The sequence below is a fragment of the Silene latifolia genome, chromosome Y (assembly GCF_048544455.1).
Source record: "Silene latifolia isolate original U9 population chromosome Y, ASM4854445v1, whole genome shotgun sequence".
Taxonomy (NCBI): domain Eukaryota; kingdom Viridiplantae; phylum Streptophyta; class Magnoliopsida; order Caryophyllales; family Caryophyllaceae; genus Silene; species Silene latifolia.
Window position 1 is genome coordinate 395,002,358 of NC_133538.1, and position 18,874 is coordinate 395,021,231.

General features: G+C 39.2%; 1 non-coding gene across 1 annotated transcript; it reads left to right on the forward strand.

The window, feature by feature from the left end:
- Positions 1-2,265: 2,265 nt before the first annotated feature.
- LOC141636366 (small nucleolar RNA R71) lies at positions 2,266-2,373 on the forward strand. Its single transcript, XR_012540984.1, has one exon. It is a non-coding gene; the product is annotated as a small nucleolar RNA R71 (small nucleolar RNA).
- Positions 2,374-18,874: the final 16,501 nt, after the last annotated feature.

The following is an 18,874-nucleotide window of genomic DNA, read 5'->3' on the forward strand; positions in this document are numbered from 1 at the left end:
AGATATTACCGGCATCAAATAGTTTGAAGACCTCTTTTCTCACAACTTCTTTCATTATGGGGTTAAGCCTTCTTTGTGCCTCAATGGAGGAAGCATCCTCATTTTCAAGCAAAATTCTATGAGTGCACAAAGAGGAACTAGTCCCTTTGAGGTCACCAATTGTGTACCCAAGGACACCCTTAAACCTTTTTAGCAAAGAAAGTAGTTTTGAGGTTTGGGTGTCATCAAGCTCACTATTGATGATGACGGGAAAATTAGAATTATGACCAAGAAACTCATATCTCAAGGAAGGGGGAAGATGTTTAAGTTCAACCGTAGGTGGAGGCGTGGAACTCTCCTCCTTCTTACTAACTTCCAACATTTCAAACTTTGGAGATTTCTCATGAATTGGAGCAAAGTCCAACATCCACACATATGCTATAACTTTATCATCAACTTCATAGCCATTGACAAGACAAGTTTCCAAAGGATCCATAGAGGAAGCTTTTGGATCATGCTCCTCCATGGGATTCTCTAGAATGTCCACAATACAACAAGTGTCCCCTAGAGATGGAGCTTCCATAGACTTGGTGAGTTCAAATTCCACTTTATCTTCTCCCACTTGCAAATATAGCTTGCCACTCTTCACATCAATCATTATCCACCGGTGGCTAGACAAGGTCGCCCCAAAATAATAGGCACATTGTTATCTTCGGGCATATCCATGACAAAGAAATCACATGGTATAATTAGCTTCCCAACAACCAAGGGTACATCTTTAATAACACCAATGGAAAATTTAACTGATCGATCGGCTAGTTGAAGTAAAACTCTTGTTGGCTTCAAATCTCCCAAATCAAGCCTCTTGAAGATGGAAAGTGGCATGAGGCTCACACTAGCCCCAAAGCATACAATGCCCTTTTTATAGCCATTCCTTGGATAGAACATGGAATTGAGAAGCTACCCGGATCTTCTACCTTATTTGGGAGCTTGTTGGTGTGAGTATGAATAGCACTACATTCCTTGGAGAGGTTAATGGTTTGCACCTCCCTACTCTTCTTCTTCAAAGTGACAAGATCCTTAAGAAACTTCTCATACTTTTTCTCAAGTCTAGGCCTTGCAAGCCTTTGTGGAAAGGGTACCGGTGCAACATACTCCCTTGGTGGAGGAGTGGATTCTTTGACTTTTGTTTGGATTGGTTCATCTTCCTTTGGTGTGTCAACCATCTCAACTTCCGTTGACTTTTCCACCTCAACTTCACCTTCTACCACAACTTCAACCGGTTTCTCTTTCATTGCTCCACTAGATACCCTTTTTCTCTTCCACTTTGGAGATTTTTCAACCTCCTCCAATTGCCTCCCACTTCTCAAGAATACCGCATTCATCTCCCTTGGGTTAACAGTGTTACCCGTAAACTTCCCCGGATTTTGAGCCAATTGATTCAATTGTTGTGAAATTTGAGCTACATGGGTTTTCGTTGCTTTTTGGGATGCTCTTATTTCATCATTAACCCGGCTTTGTGAGGCAATGTGGTTGTCAAGCTATGAGTCGGATTTTTGGTTGCCAATCACCAATTGCTCAAAGGCTTGTTCCCAAGAAGGTTTTTGTGGGGCTTGGAAGTTTTGGTTTTAAGGTTGGTTGAAATTTTGTCCCTTAAAACTCCCAAATGGTTGTTGGTTTTGAGTGATAAATTGCTTTCCTTGAAAACCGGGTGGAATTTGTCTTTAGAACTATGGATTTTTATTGAACCTTTGTTGTTGGGGTAAGGGATTAGTTGGGTTTTGAATGTTTTGTGAGGCATAAGACAAGAAAGGGTGAGTTCTTTTCCCATTGAAAAATTGATGGTTGTTGTTGTTGAACCCTTGCCTTGCACTTGTGGATTCCCAAACTCCATTCACTTGCTCATAGTACTCCTCTTGGATGGGTTCAATCAAGGGACACCCAGTTGGAGTATTCCCTTGTTCCCCACATAATTCACAAGATGTGACTTGTCTCACGTTGGAGCCTGAAGGTTTGGAATTTAACAAAGCCACTTGTTGGGTAAGTTCATCTAGCATTCCCTTAACCTCCACATTCAACACCGCACTAGGATCCTTGTTCTTGCTCTTTCTCAATTGCCTATCACTTCCCCATTCCATAGTCTGTGATTCCATCTCCTCACTTAGCTCCTTGGCCGCTTTATGCCCCAAAATGTCTAAGGCACCTTTTCCCGACCCCGCATCTAGTGAAAGCCGGAGGTCTTGGGTTAACCCATTGTAGAAATTATTCACTAACTCGGCTTCGGATATTCCGTGGTGGGGGCATAACTGTTGGGAGTCTCTTATACATCTCCCATGCCTCATATAAGGTCTCATCCTCTTCTTGAGTGAAGCTTTGTAGTTCACTCTTGACTTTTGCCGTTCTTTAGGGTGGGAAGTACTTGTTCAAATATGCCGAAGCTAACTCATCCCATGTCTTGAAGGAATCCGCGTCACAATTCTTTAACCAATCTTTGGCCGATCCTCTAAGTGAACGGGGGAACAACCTAAGGCGTACCGCATCATCGGAGACCCCATTCATCTTGCACATGTCGCAATTCCCAAGGAACTCATTGAGATGGTCATTAGGGTTTTCCAAGGGACCTTCTCTAAATTGGTTGTCTTGAACAAGGTTGAGCAAGGCATTTTTGATCTCAAAGTTATTAGCTTGAATTCTTGGCCTTTGGATGCTTGGATTTACTATGTGCTTAGGAGCCATAGTCTCTCTTATCGGAATCGGATCACCCATGATGTTAGATTCTTCTACTTCTCCAAATGGATTCTCAAACACTTCAAAGGTTTCTTGTTGATCACTTTCTTCTACCGATGGTGTGTCTAGTAAACCTCTTCTTCTTAGAGAATTTAGCCTTCTTGCCATAGCCTCAATTTTAAGATCAATTGGGTAAATTAGTTGACCTCGTCTTTGCCGCCTACTCATGCAAAAGACCTACATACTCCAAAGAAAAGATTAGTAACAAAAGGACTTAGTCTAAACATGAACTAAAGCAATTAATATCTTGCCTTTGCTCCCCGGCAACGGCGCCAAAAACTTGATGGTCTAAGTTTAACCTTGCAAGTGAACGATACGTTGCACTAATAAGAGTTGAACACGAGGAGAAAATTAGATTACTAATCGTTACGTTCAATGGTTTAGCTAAGTCTAAATAGAGCAAGGTTGGTGTAATATCTATCAACTAGGCTAAGTAACAAGCAATAAATAAACTAAACAATGCTAAGATCAAGAAACAAGTGATAGGATACGAGTTTTAATCAGTAAGGAAAGGCCTGGGGCGTGGTAAGGTAATTAACAATTCGTAGGTAACACATTTATCCCGTAAATTTATTGTCTAAGGAAAGCTAGGTGGGGGAAAACGCCTCTAATTCGCTATAGTAACTTCCTCCCTGACTCATACTAAGACACTAGGATTCCCGACTCACTTCCCTCCCGGGCTCATGACTCGGCCCTCTACTAAGCAAGGCTCTAAGACCCGAAAACGCGCGCCATTCTCAAAATCCCCAACCCAAGGCACGAAGTACGCGATAAAATCCCGGGTTTTCTAACCCTTTTTCCCAATGGTTAAAGTCAACCCGGTTCCTCAAAGACACCCTCTCATGGTTCTTCCTCCCGGGTTTAACCTTGATTGGCAAGAGATGTAAAAGGGTGGTCAACTAAGCACCTAACCAATTCCCATTGGTGGACAAGGGTACCAAACCAACCAAAAACCCCAATTTACAACACTAACAAGTCAACCCCTTTGATAAACCCCACTAATTTCCCTTTTGACAACAAATTAGATAGAATCAAGCATGTTAACTAATCATGTTGGACCCAACCACAGCCTAGCAAGGATAATACTCACTAATCATGGTTGTTTTAGCAAGATAACTAATAAAGGGGGAAACTTTGACAATAAACATGATGATTAATTGATTTCTACTATTAAACATGTAATTGGCAACAATTAAGATGATAATAAACTAATTAAACTAAGATTAAGATAAGTGAATGTAAAATGGAACAAACTTTGTCACAACTATTCAACTCCAGTGACGGTTATCCAACTTGCACCAATCCCGTCCCTGCATCCAGATTAGCTACCAAAATTACCTGTTTGTTTTAATCTGCTCCTCATTTAACCGAAAATATTATGATCCGTGCCTTTTATATGCATTTATTCTAATACTTTGCACGCATTTCTATGCATATTGTGTAGCGATTGGCTACTATTCTCCCATGAATTGGCTTCTTTGGGTTGTTTTGTAACCTTTGCATGTTGCGGGCCCAAGTGTTAGCAAACGAGCCGAAACCCGTCTCTAGAGCTACAATCTTGATGTTGGTGAGGATTAGCTCGGAAATAACTACCGCGGGATGCATGATTGCGGCATGGAGTGAGCTAGAGTAAAGGAAGTATCGTCAATTAAAGATCAGTTTTGACACTTTAGTCGATCGACAGAAACTATCAGCCGATCGACTGAGATGACTTTTGCGAAGATCTATTTTGTCAGTTTAGTCGATCAACTGTCATTGTTAGTCGATCGACTGATGTTGTTAGTCGATTGACTGAAGTGGCTTTGGCGAAGACTCAAGTTGGTGCTTTAGTCGATCGACTGGGATTGTCAGTCGATCGACTGATATGTGTTTTGGCCGAATTTCTACTCTATATGATTCGGCTCATTTAGCTTTTAATTGTTATTTCTTTTGGACTTAGTATTTAAGAAAGGGTTGTAAACAATTTTAGGGGACGTTTTTCATACTGTAACTCTTCTGCGTTACTTTCTCTCTAAAACTTTAGATCTAGCTTTTGCAACCTTTCTTCTCTACTCTTCCGAATTCGGTAATTCAATTAATCTTCATTCTTTATATTTAATTATCGGTTTACTCTCATCTTGCTCTTCCTTGGTTTTTCGTTGTATGTCTAATTATTTTTACTATTTCTTAATCATGAGCTCTGCCCTAATTTCCATCATAGTTATCGTTTTCATTATATTGAACATGCGTAGCTAATTCCCTTGGCTAGGATTTAGGGAAGCCATGATAATAAGACGGTCTTAATTAGTTTATTAGATTTAGCATATTTATGAATCTGTGTTTGTTAATTGTAGCATTTGATAGTGATTAGTTAATTAATGCGCATGATTAATTAATTGAATTGGTAAATTCCAACCTAAGATCGAAAGCGTGGTAAGAGTTAGACCTGCTACAAACAATAGATTGCCCTAATAAGTTGCGAGAGCCCGTTAGAAGCATTCTAGGGCGAATAGCGATCCGAGAGGACCATATAGATATATGATTAAGTTTTGATAATGACAAGTATGTCTAACTCTTGCTGAACATTTTATGACTAATCTTGGACAGAGCTTGACCGTTACATTTTCATGGTGACCCGATGTCCTAGCTCCTTTCTCTCATTATTATTTGAACTCATTTTCTACTCTTTATTTCCGTTTCCTTCAACACTTATAGTTTTGCAATCAAAATATCAAACAACCCGGAATTTGTTACTTAGACAGACTTTAGTTAGCAAGTAAAACACATTTTAGTCTCCCTATGGATACGATCCCGACTTCCCTAGCTATATTAATTAGAGATCAGTTGGTTATCTTTGATAGGGTTGCGACAACCGTGTCAAATTTTGGCGCCGTTGCCGGGAAGACGGTGATTTTCTATTTGTTTATTTTAGTTTGTCTTTTGTCTACTTTAGTTCCTTGAGACCATTCTTATTCTTTTCCTTTAGTAATTGTTTATGCCTAGGTCTCACAGGTCCGAGCTCATTCCATTTGATCCCGAACCGGAAAAGACATTCCGCGCTAGACGAAACTTTTGGAAGGAAATCCGTCAAGCCGAAGACTTGAGTACGCTTGAATTCGTTTACACCAAATTTGTCGCACAACCTCAGTCCTTTGAAGAGGATATTTCTACTTCTGTCGTTGCTCAGATCATGCCTAAGTTATCTAGCCATTCTGAGCCCACGCTCGATTCGATACCTAAGGGTTTTTAACTCCCTACAACTGAAAATTGCACGTTTGATATCTGCCCTTTCTATATCGGTATGGTGGAGCGAAACAAATTCGGAGGTAAGGGAGGTGAAGATCCTGGCAAGCACATGGAAACATTTTTTTATTATTGTTCAGCTATCCTTCTTACTGCTGGGGTAACACAAGACCAGGTGATGGAAACTATGTTTCGTTTCTCTTTGAAAGACTATGCTCGCGAGTGGTATCGCGATTTAGACAAGGAAACAACTGGGATAACTGACTTGAATTCTTTAGCACTTGCCTTTTACAAGAGATACTACCCTCCACAGCGAACAAATGCTCTACGGGGACAGACTACTAGCTTCAAGCAATCTCCAACTGAAGATTTGAACGAGGCTTGGGTCCGTTTCAAGAGGATTATTCGCTCCATTCCTCATCACGGGTTTCAGCCATAGTTCTTTTGCAACCAATTTTATAATGGGTTGTATGATGATCATAGGGCTATTCTTGATGCTTCTGCAAATGGTAGGTTCCAGAATAATATTGATGATGATAAGGGCTGGAATATTATTGAGAAGATGGCTGATGCATGCATTTTATATAGGCATTTTGTACTTCATTTGCATGCATTCCTATGCATATTTAGTAGTGTTTAGCTACAAATGTCCCCCGAATTGTCTACTTTGGTTTCTCTTGTCTTATTTGCAGGAATGAACCGAAGAGAAGCGAAATCAAACTTAATACATGTCCCTATGCATGCATTTAGGAGATGAGTTGAGTTGGAGCTTGGAAACTACTAATTGTGATGCGCAAAGAAGTAAGATAGTTAGGCGAGCAAGGGAAGAGCTTCAAATTACTAGTGCTTACTTTGAAGAGTCATATCTCGAGTTCTACAACTGCTTTTCAGGTTATTCCAACTGGAAATGAATGCACGTCCTCTTAGATTTCCAACGCCACCAAAAACTCTGTGTTTGCCCAAGTAACGAAGAAATGGCGGCCGTTTGAAGTTCAGTGCGCGAAGCAGGAATTGCGCGTTGGAAAGTACTCGATCGAGTACTATCTTGTTCGATTGAGTCCTTTTTCTACTAGATCGAATGTGCCTTTTTGATAAGTGTTCGATCGAGTACCTAAAGTCTTCGATCGAGAGGTTCTAGCTTTGATTTGTTCGACCGAGTGATATAAAGTTACTCGATCGAGTGACTAGCTTATATACTCGGGATTTTTATCTCGTGTTAGGTTTATTTTATGTTAATAATCACTTCCCTATATAAAGGAAGTCGGGGATTAGATTAGACAGATCTCATATACTCTTAATCATTTCTTTACTCTTAATTACTGCTGGGAACTTTGCTTTGTTACCTTTTTTTTCCGGATTCGCTACTTTGTAATCTTTCTTTTGCTCTCTCTATTTAATCTTTCCTCTCTTTAGTTTGTATCTTTCATTATGTTTGTTCTTGCTTCTTCCTTCTCTTTTGCTTTATTCATTATTATGTTTAGCTAATTCTCTTGCTAGAATTTAGGAGATTCAATGAGTTGATGTTAGTTGCTAGTTAGGTTTGCAGATCTGTTGCTAAAATCTTGTCTATGCTATTAATCACCGCATATAATTGCAATTAGCTGCTTGAGTCGACGCATCTAGCTAATTGATTTGGTAAGCCTTGACCTAGACCGGAAGGTTGGAAGGGGTGAGATCTGCAGTGAACATTAGGATGCTTTGGTGAGGGCGGAAGCTAAGCTAATAGTATTTTAGGATGAATTGAGACCGGAAGGAGATATTTGCTGCCCCTTAGACTGGTACACGCGATTGATCTGTGACATAAACTTTGACCATCTGACATTCATTAATGAACCAACAATACTAGTTCTCTCTCTTTATTGTTAAATCCCTTTATTTTTATTGGTCAATTTCTCTTGCCACCTCTCTTAGTTTAGAAATCATACTCAAACCCCCGTTACTCTTAGACTAATTTAATACAGATAAATCTCATTTTTGCCTCCCTGTGGAGATCGACCCTACTTACCGCTAACTTGTAATAGTAGTACTTAGGTATTTATTTTTGATAGTAAAACGATGGTATCAAATTTTGGCGCCGTTGCCGGGGAGGCAGCGTAGTTTTATCTGTTTTTATTTAGTCTATTTCTTGTCTCAAGGAACCTCGGTTCCTTGAGACCATTCGCATGTCTCTCGTTCTTGACTTTCCGCAGAGAGCGAACGAAAGTTTTGGTTCTTATATAGACAGGTGGGAGGAGTGGCTCGAACCAAGAGGAGGAATGCTTTCGGGACTCTAAATATGTCAGCCTATCATCCGGGGAATTAATTCTCCTACGCGAGCATACCTCGAGGCTAATGGTAAGTGGGATTTCGAAGGAATCCCCGTAAAAAAGGTATTAGAATTTTTTGAATGATTTTCTACTGAAACTCTTAAACCCAATTTCTCTCTTCATGTTTACTCAGATGAGGGGGTGGGTGAGAATTTAGAAATCGTTTTAGGAAATACTAGCGGAGAAATAGAGGAGACCATTAGCATGGTTGATAATCCCTTTTATAAGGATAATTTAGAACCCCTCTATGATTCTTGCACAGATAGTGAGGACTACTGGGAAGGTCTCTTTGAGAACTTCCCTACTGACGAGTCTAGCCATAAGGAGAGTGAGGAGAAAAATTTTGACAGTCTTGAGGTTAAATGGGATAGTTATGACGATATTATGGATAAACCTATTATTGAGGACCCAATTGACTTTACTGTCCCTTGCATTTGGGATGAATATCCACCTTCTCCTTTAGCAGACCAGATTCCTTCACCTCACAATACAAACCCGTCAGTGCATCTGGATTATACTCGCGTTATTTTCGAGTCAAATGCTCATGAGCTCTCTTATTTTCCATTCGCGGTTAATTTGAGCTTTTATATTCCGCCCGTAGCTGGAGGGCAGAATTATTTTGTGGATAAATTTGGGAGCTGTCATAGGAAATTCGTTAGGCTTAAATGGATGCACATTTCAATTTCCTATATTATTATTATATTATGGTGCTACTTACAGTTTTCTGTAGCACATGCGCAGTTATTTGATCGGCTGCTGCGTGCTTTGAGCTGTTTTGACTGGGCTCAATTGGAATTGCTGGATAAAGAAAAGAAAGGTCGGGCTGGGACCTGTCTAAAACTAGCGCTGTCCGGAAGGCAACCCGGAGTTTAAATTTTTAGTTGATTTGCATTTCAGTTTTGTGTGTGTAATAATTGGTCTTTAAGACCATAGACTGCGAACAATTTAGGCTTGGTTTTTGGTCGTATTTGTGGCTACTATTTGCATCTTTGCAGGTGTTTTATTGGGGCCTAAGGGTTGAGCAATATGGAGCTCTCGATCGAGCACTATTCTACTCGATTGAGTATTTGCCTCCCTCGATCGACCACGCTTCTTCCTCGATCGAGCAACCACAGACACGACCATTTCAATCAAGCATTTCCCTTTTCTCGATCGAGCGCTTCCACAGCCCATTTCACTCGATCGAGTCATCTACTCTCTCGATCGAGTTGGCTTGCTTTGATTCGCTTCCTGTGATGCTGTTCTGGGGCTATTTAGCGACCTCCCATGTTGCTGGCTGGTTTGGGGGGTCCCTACTTCGCGTAATCTTGTAAGTTTTCCGCAGCTTTGCTCCCTCCTTTTTAGTTTGCATTTTCTTTCCCTATTTTTAAGTACAATGAGGGCATTGTACGGTTCGGTTTGGGGAGGTTATGCATCCATATCTGTGTCTTCATTTATGTTTTTATTGCATTTCTGTTATCACGTTTAATTTCTGTATGCATTGTTGTTTATTTTTAATAAAATTCAAAAATCTCATAAAAATAGAAAAATTTCAAAAAAAATTTCACGTTTATTTTTGCATATAGGTTGAGTCGGAACGGTGGATTTCAATAATGAAATTGCACTATTATTTATATTTTTGCTTAAGCCGTGCATAAACTAATTTTCCTTTAGCATTGTCTTATTGCATAATCCACGAGTTAATGTTAAAATTTAGCGGAACAAATAGACTTGACCTGAAAATTTTGGCAAACTACTTATAAATTCTAAGGAATTAGAGCCCTATAAACTGGTGTCATTTATGACCAGTTTCATGTAGGATTGTGAGTAGTATACTTCTTGCATAACATGTTCATTAATTTGCACGTATTTGAAATTCAATTGCTTTTTGCCTGGTTACATTCGGGTTAGTGGTTGGTGACACATACAGGGAGGTGCTTACATTCCCCTTTTCTTTCATTTTTTTTTTTACCAATTAAACTCCACATTTAGCCAAATTTGCCTTTTGACCCTTAACTACATCCAAATTTAGCCTGCCTTGTCAAGCTAGTTTAGTGTATGTTTTTGCGATATATAATTTATCGTGCCGAGTTTGGTTTGTATTGTTTTGATTTGGAGTTGGTAATTTATGAAGGAGAAGAAGGATGAAAAAAAAAGAAGTTGGAAAGGAAAAAAAGAATTCGAAAAAAGAAAAAAAAAGAAGAAAGAAAACCGAAAAAAAAAGAAGAAAAAATGATGAAATGATTTGTTTATAGACGGTTTTCGCTCCTATGCCTTATTTATATTTTATGAGGAGTATGTTTGGTTTGGCTAAGTGAGTTTGTGTGCTGAAATAAGAGGCACTTGTGCTTATTTCTGATGATTAAGAATCGGATTTTGTTTAGTTTGGTTTTGATTAGGTTGCTAGCTTGACTATTAGCCTCACATTTCCAAAAATATTTTGCCCTTTCTTACCCATTGCCTCACTAAACCATATTTTTTTAAGCCCCAGGCTTTGACAGACATTGGTTGTTTGGAATGTATTTGTGGTGACTAGAATTGTATATCATATTAGTTGCATGCATGTTTATGTGGGTCGTAGTTTAGGTGAGCGACTATATTTCTTTATCTCTTACACTCATATGCTTACCCTCTGCTTCGTGAGAGAAGAGTGACTCATGAGAGTCCATCAATAAAGGTCCTGCAAGGTCGACGGTTCAGCTTTATTATAAACATCTTACAACTCGTTTGCATTTGACAGTTTTTGCTACAAGTGTTAGTTTGCTGCATTAAATTGGTTTAAGTGGACAATTTGTACCTAGCTCTGAGTTTTCTTTTCTGTTCCATTAGTTTTTCATATAGTTTGCTTGGGGACAATTAAAGGTTTGGTTTGGGGATATTTGATGGGTGCATTTTATATAGGCATTTTGTACTTCATTTGCACGCATTCATATGCATATTTAGTAGTGTTTAGCTACAAATGTCCCCCGAATAGTCTACTTTGGTTTCTCTTGTCTTATTTGCAGGAATGAACCGAAGAGAATCAAAATCAAGCTTAATACATGTCCCTATGCATGCATTTAGGGTATGAGTTGAGTCGGAGCTTGGAAACTACTAATTGTGATGCGCAAAGAAGTAAGATAGCTAGGCGAGCAAGGGAAGAACTTCAAATTACTGGTGCTTATTTTGAAGATCCATATCTCGAGTTCTACAAATTATACTCAGGTTATTCTAACTGGAGATGAAAGCTTGTCCTCTTACCTTTCCAACGCCACCGGAAACGCTCTGTTTGCCCAAGTAACGAAGAAATGGTGGCCGTTTGAAGTTCAGTGCGCGAAGCAGGAATTGTGCGCTGGAAAGTACTCGATCGAGTACTATCTTGTTCGATCGAGTCCTTTTTCTACTCGATCGAATGTGCCTTTTTGATAAGTGTTCGATTGAGTACCTAAAGTCTTCGATCGAGAGGTTTTAGCTAGGATTTGTTCGATCGAGTGATATAAAATTACTCGATCGAGTGACTAGCTTATATACTCGGGATTTTTATCCCGTGTTAGGTTTATTTTATGTTAATAATCACTTCCCTATATAAAGGAAGTCGGGGATTAGGTTAGAAACATCTCATATACTCTTAATCACTGCTTTACTCTTAATTACTGCTGGGAACTTTGCTTTGCTTCTTTTTTTTTCCGGATTCGCTACTTTGTAATCTTTCTTTTGCTCTCTCTATTTAATCTTTCCTCTCTTTAGTTTGTATCTTTCATTATGTTTGTTCTTGCTTCTTCCTTCCCTTTTTTTTTATTCATTATTATGTTTAGCTAATTCTCTTACTAGGATTTAGGGGATTCAATGAGTTGATGTTAGTTGCTAGTTAGGTTTGCAGATCTGTTACTAAAATCTTGTCTATGCTGTTAATCACCGCATATAATTGCAATTAGCTGCTTGAGTCGACGCATCTAGCTAATTGATTTGGTAAGCCTTCACCTAGACCGGAAGGTTGGAAGGGGTGAGACCTGCAGTGAACATTAGGATGCTTTGGTGAGGGCGGAAGCTAAGCTAATAGTATTTTAGGGTGAATTGAGACCGAAAGGAGATATCCGCTACTCCTTAGACTGGTACACGCGACTGATTTGTGACCTAAACTGTGACCATCTGATATTCATTGATGAACCGGCAATCCTAGTTCTCTCTCTTTATTGTTAATCCCTTTATTTTTTTTTGCTCAATTTCTCTTTCCACCTCTCTTAGTTTAGAAACCATACTCAAACCCCCGTTACTCTTAGACTAATTTAAAACAGATAAATCTCATTTTTGCCTCCCTGTGGAGATCGACCCTACTTACCGCTAACTTCTGTTAATAGTACTTAGGTATTTTTTTTGATACTAAAACGATGGTATCAATGGCTACCCAAACAACAGAGTATGGAAATCCGAGGGGTAATGTGCGAGATAGTAGCGGGGATAATAGTGTCGTTGCAGCACAATTAGAAGTCATGAATACAAGATTTGAGAAACTTGAGTTGAGTTAAGTCTCAGGAAGTCAACAGACAGTTAGTGTTATGATGCAATAAGAGCCTATTTGTGAAAGATGTGGAATTGAGGGACATTATGCAGCTGAATGTATGACGGAGAAAGAGCAAGTGCTTGCTTTTCGGGACTACAAGCAAGCTAGTCCGTACTCAAATTTTTATAATGATAGAACTAGGGAGCATCATAACTTCTCTTGGACAAGACAAAATGTGTTGAATCCTACTCCATCATCACCGCAACAACAACAAACTTATGTTCCACCGCACCATAAACAACAAGGGTTTTAAAAGCCCCCATCATTTCCTCCGCCTCAGCAAAACACCTCTCAAAATCCAATTGAAATAACGGAGTTAAAGGGTATGGTGAAATCTCTTATAATACAACTTCAAAAGAGTGACCAAGCCAAGGATGAATCTATTAAGATGCTCGAAAATTAGTTGGCACAATTAGCATCTAAACAAGCTAAAAGGCAACCGGGTTATTTACCCTCCCAACCTGATAAATCACATGAAATGGTTAATCTATCAACCTATGGAGTGGTTTCACGTATGCTGAACTGGACGTGCCCAAAATGAGTGATGATGTCATTATGGAAGAATTAGATTTAATGCGGGCGATGAAACAGAAGGCGAGAGTGTCGTATCTGCTGACTTTAGTCGATCGACTGGAAATGTGAGTCGATCGACTAAAACTCGTGAAGTGGATGGTGAAGATGATGAATTTAGTCTATCGACTGTCAATGGTAGTCGGTCGACTAAGGTTTGTAGTCGATTGACTGGAGAAGTCAGTCGATCGACTAAATTGTCTGGCGAAATTGATGTTCCGTTACCATTTTCTGATGGGTCATCTTCTACTGCTGATAAGACGCCCAATTCTGATAAAGGAAAGAAGAAAGTTGATGAGCCACCTATTGCTATTAAAATGCCTTTTCCAAATCGGTTAAAGAATACAAAGATCGAGCAACAGTTCAATAAATTTTTGAAGGTTGTCAAGAATCTTCAGGTAAGTGTTCATTTCACTGAATTAATTACTCAGGTACCTGCTTATGCTAAGTTTATGAGGGAAATTTTGACTCGTAAAGGAAGCTTTGATGAGGTGGAGACAATTTCTTTTACCAAGAAGTGTAGTGCACTCTTACAAAACAATTCTCCACCTAAATTGGCTGACCCAGGTAGTTTATCTATTCCCTGTTTTATAAGCACCCATACTATAGATAATGCTTTATGTGATTTGGGTGCCAATGTCAGTGTCTTACCTTTGTCTTTAGCTAAAAAGATAGGTCTGACTGAGTTTAAATTTACCAATATGACTGTCCAAATGGCAGACCGTTCCTTGTCACGTCCTTTGGGGATCCTAGAAGATGTCCCTGTGCAGGTTGGGAAGTTCTTTATACCCGTTGATTTTATTATTTTAGACATTCCTGAGGATACCTATACCCCTATTATCTTAGGGAGACCATTTTTGCACACTGCTGGTGCAATTATTGACGTATGAGCGAGGACTCTGACATTTAAGTTAGGGGGTGAGAAATTGACATACACCCAGTCAAGTGTCCGTATGGCACCTATGCAAGTTGTATCGTGCCATGTTGTTTCCCCTGTAAAGTCTGATAGGGTAACATATAGTCCCAAAGTTGAGTTATGTTTTGCTGTTGATGTGACACCTCCGCCCCATACTGGGAGCAAGATGAAGGACCATACTGTTGTTTCTCTTTCTCCAGGACATGAGAAGTTGAGCTACCAGAAGGATTCGGGAGGTGGACTTGGTGCATTGGGTGTGATTTCTAAAGCTAAAGATGTTGATTATGGCGGAAGGATAGGAGATTCCAGGCCGCGTATAGAGAAAGGGCGTCCGAGGGCTAAGTGTAGTGAGTTAGCCTGTGCGACGATATGCCCTTCTGTTTCTGAAGAAAAGGTAAAGTGGTGGCCTAAGGCCAAGATCAAGAATGATGAGGTACTTCATACAGTCAGCAACCATGTTGTGGGCTGTTCAGTGGTTTTGGTAGATGAGGTGACAAAGGTCGAGCGGGACCATATAAACCAGCGCTGACCGGGAGGCAACCCGGATTGTAAAAGCTTTGTAAAAGTGTGCTTTATTTCAGTTTTTAATTAGCATGTTAATGTAGCTTTAATGAATATAATTTTGGAAAGAGACTTAATTTTCATCTGAGTTTCACGCAGGTACTTATATACGTGTCCATGTTTGATGCTGATGAGTGGCAATTGGTCACGACCTCCCTATGCTTGTTGCTGGTTTGGGGAGGTCCGTTTTGTGCTTAATGTGAGTTCTCTTTTCCTAATTTTTTTAATTTTTTTGCATTCATCTTGTTCGTATATCCCTTTCTCCTATATTTTGATGTTGTTGTTGTTTGTTGAACACAATGAGGGCATTGTGTGATTTGGTTTGGGGAGGGTGTCCATCTGTTTTTGTTTGCATCCATCTGCATTTTTGTTTGTGTTTCTTGCATTTCCGTATGCATTGTTCCTCTCACTTCAAAAAATTGAAAAAAACCAAAAAAAAATTGAAAAATTTGAAAAAAAAATCAAAAACATGTTTACTTTTGCATATTAGGTCGAGTCGGAACGGTTGTATAACAATGATGAAATTGCACCACACTTTTATTTCTTTGCCTAAGCCTTGCATAGTTGACGCCTCCACTAGTATGGTCATTTGCATAAATCTATGAGTTTTTGATTAATTCTGCTGAACGAATAGACTTGACTTAATGTTGGCAAACTACTTATACTTCTGAGATTTAGAGCCTTTTTAAACCGGTGACATTCATGATCGGTTTTATTTTAGGATGAAAGTAGTACCCCTTATAAGGCATGTCACATCAATTTGCATAAGCATGACATTTGCCTCTTAATAATTGTATGCATTCAGTTTATGGTGGTGACACATGTGGAGAGGCAAAACCTTTCTTATCTATTTTACCCTTAAGCTTCACTAGCCAAATTGACTTATTTTGACCTATTTATCAACTACAATCCTAAATTAGCCTACCCTTGGTAAAGCTAGTTCAGTTGTTATTTATGGGTACGTGTTTGATTGTCAATTTGGTCTTCGTTTATCATTATGAGAAGAGGGTTTGATATGAGAAGAAAAAAAAAGTGAATGAAAAAAAAATATATCAGAAAAAGAAAGAAAAAAATCAGCAATAAAAGAAAAAAATGGCTGATTGTGAAAAAATAAGCAAAAAGTTTATTTCTCTCATGTTCATCTTTATATGTTATGGGGAGTCGTGTTTATTGATGTGAGTGAGTTTATGCCGCGTTGGCATCGTTCTTAATTCTCTCAAGTTGGGTTTGGAAGGCGGGATGAGTTTATTATTTGGTTACGTTTGTACTAGCTTGGCTTTACCTCCACATATCCAAATTTATTTTGCCCCTTTTCACCCATTTACCTCACCTCACATTATATGTAAGTCATTGGCATGTGTCTTGGTCCAGTTTGGTTAGAATGCATATGTACGATCGGTAGAGGTAATTATCATGTTAGATTGCATGCATTTTCTTATAGGCCGCAGTTTGGTGAGTGGTTTCATTCTTTCTATCGTACCGTATACTCACCATGTTCTTCAAATGAGTGATGAGCAACCCGTGAGACTCCAACATAAACAAGTCTTGCAAGGTCGACGATTCGGTGGTCTTGTCATTTATTTAACTTGTTTGCATATGATTTATTACTATGGTGTTGATTTATTGCATTAAATGGTTTAGGCGAGTCATAAGTGTAGCTAGTTCTGGGATTGTATACCATTTCATTAGTTCCCCTTTTTGTCCTTTGTGTGTTGCTTGCTTGGGGACAAGCAAGGGTTTGGTTTGGGGAGGTTTGATACGTGCCATTTATATGCATTTATTCTAATACTTTGCACGTATTTCTAAGCATATTGTGTAGCGATTAGCTACAATTCTCCCATGAATTCGCTTCTTTGGGTTGTTTTGTAATCTTTGCAGGTTGTGGGCCCAAGTGTTAGCAAACGAGCCGAAACCCGTCAGTAGAGCTGCAATCTTGATGTTGGTGTGGATTAGCTCGGGAATGACTACCGCGGGATACGTGATTGCGGCAAGGAGTGACCTAGAGTAAAAGAAGTGTCGTCAATTAAAGATCAGTTTTGACACTTTAATCGATCGACTGAAACTGTCGGTCGATCGACTGAGATGACTTTTGCGAGGATCTATATTGTCAGTTTAGTCGATCGAATGTCATTGTTAGTCGATTGACTAATGTCTGGTCGATCGACTGATGTTGTTAGTAGATCGACTGAAGTGGCTTTGGCGAAGACTCAAGTTGGTGCTTAAGTCGATCGATTGGGATTGTCAATCGATCGACTGATATGTGTTTTGGCCGAATTTCTGCTCTAATTGATTCGGCACATTTAGCTTTTAATTGTTATTTCTTTTGGACTTAGTATTTAAGAAAGGGTTATAAACAATTTTAGGGGACGTTTTTCATACTGTAACTCTTCTACGTTACTTTCTCTGTAAAACTTTAGATCTAGCTTTTGCAACCTTTCTTCTCTACTCTTCCGAATTCGGTAATTGAATTAATCTTCATTCTTTATATTTAATTATCGCTTTACTCTCATCTTGCTCTTCCTTGGTTTTTTGTTATATGTCTAATTATTTTTCCTATTTCTTAATCATGAACTCTGCCCAAATTTCCATCATAGTTATCGTTTTCATTATATTGAACATGCGTAGCTAATTCCCTTTGCTAGGACTTAGGGGAGCCATGATAATAAGACGGTCTTAATTAGTTTATTAGAATTGGCATATTTATGAATCTGTGTTGTTAATTGTAGCATTTGATAGCGATTATTTAATTAATGCGCATGATTAATTAATTGAATTGGTAAACTCCGACCTAAGATCGAAAGCCTGCTGAGAGTTAGACCTTCTACAAACAATAGATTGCCTTAATAAGTTGTGAGGGCCCGTTAGAAGCATTCTAGAGCGAATAGCGATCCGAGAGGACCTTTTCACTACCTTACAAACCATTTTATGACTAATCTTTGACTCTAGCTTGACCGTTGCATTTTTATGGTGACCCGATGTCCTAGCTCCTTTCTCTCATTATTATTTGAACTCGTTTTCTACTCTTTATTTCTCTTTTCTTCAACACGTGTAGTTTAGCAATCAAAATATCAAACAACCCCGAATTTGATACCTAGACAAACTTTAGTTAGCCAGTAGAACACATTTTAGTCTCCCTGTGGATACGATCCCGACTTTCCTAGCTATATTTGTAATACTACGGTTTTATGAGTCTCTGGGTACTCTATCGAGTAGGCCTTACTCTGTCGCGTAAGGGTGTGTTGCGTTTTAAAATAGTTTCTAACCTGTTGGGTACTCGATCGAGTAACGTAGATACTCGATCGAGTAAGGGGGCACTCGATCGAGTACCTTAGCTACTCGATCGAGTAGCCGGTTTACGGGGAATGATTTGACGGGTTTTGCTAATAACGCGAGTTTGATATAAAAGGTTTCCGTCAGTTTATTTAATCACTTTTAACCTTTTTAAACCATTCAAAAGAAAATGGAGTTACGTAGTTCTCTCTCGTCGCGTTGTTGGCAAATCCCCAAGGCTAGGAGTGTCGGATCATCTTGTTCTTTGCATCATAGTGTTCCTTGCGTCAAGGGTAAGATCTACATACCAATTTTATATTGTTTCTTTGAGTTTGTTTAAAATCCTAATTGGGTATATTTGGGGGTTTTGGGAGGATTATGTTGATTAGGTGATAATTGTATGATTATGTGTATAGGAGAAGGGTTCGTAGAGGAAAGTTTTTGAGACAGCTGCTAGATTGTCTGATGTTTATGTTGCATTCCAGGTAGGGTTTCCCTACTCAGTATTAATTGTATAATGTGTGGTGATTGTGCTGTAATTAGTGCTTGTTGATTGGTTTCGTGACGGTTGTTGATTGATTGTTGTTGATGGATGTGATTGTTTGTCTCTAGTTCTCAAGATGCGTTCTCGGCTGAGTGGAGTCACTTGCGGGAGTGGCTTCACGCCCTAATTTTGCCCTTCGTGGAAGCCGCCACGGAAGGGGATGTGCACATTAATGGGACAGGGTTATCGCTCGGTATGAT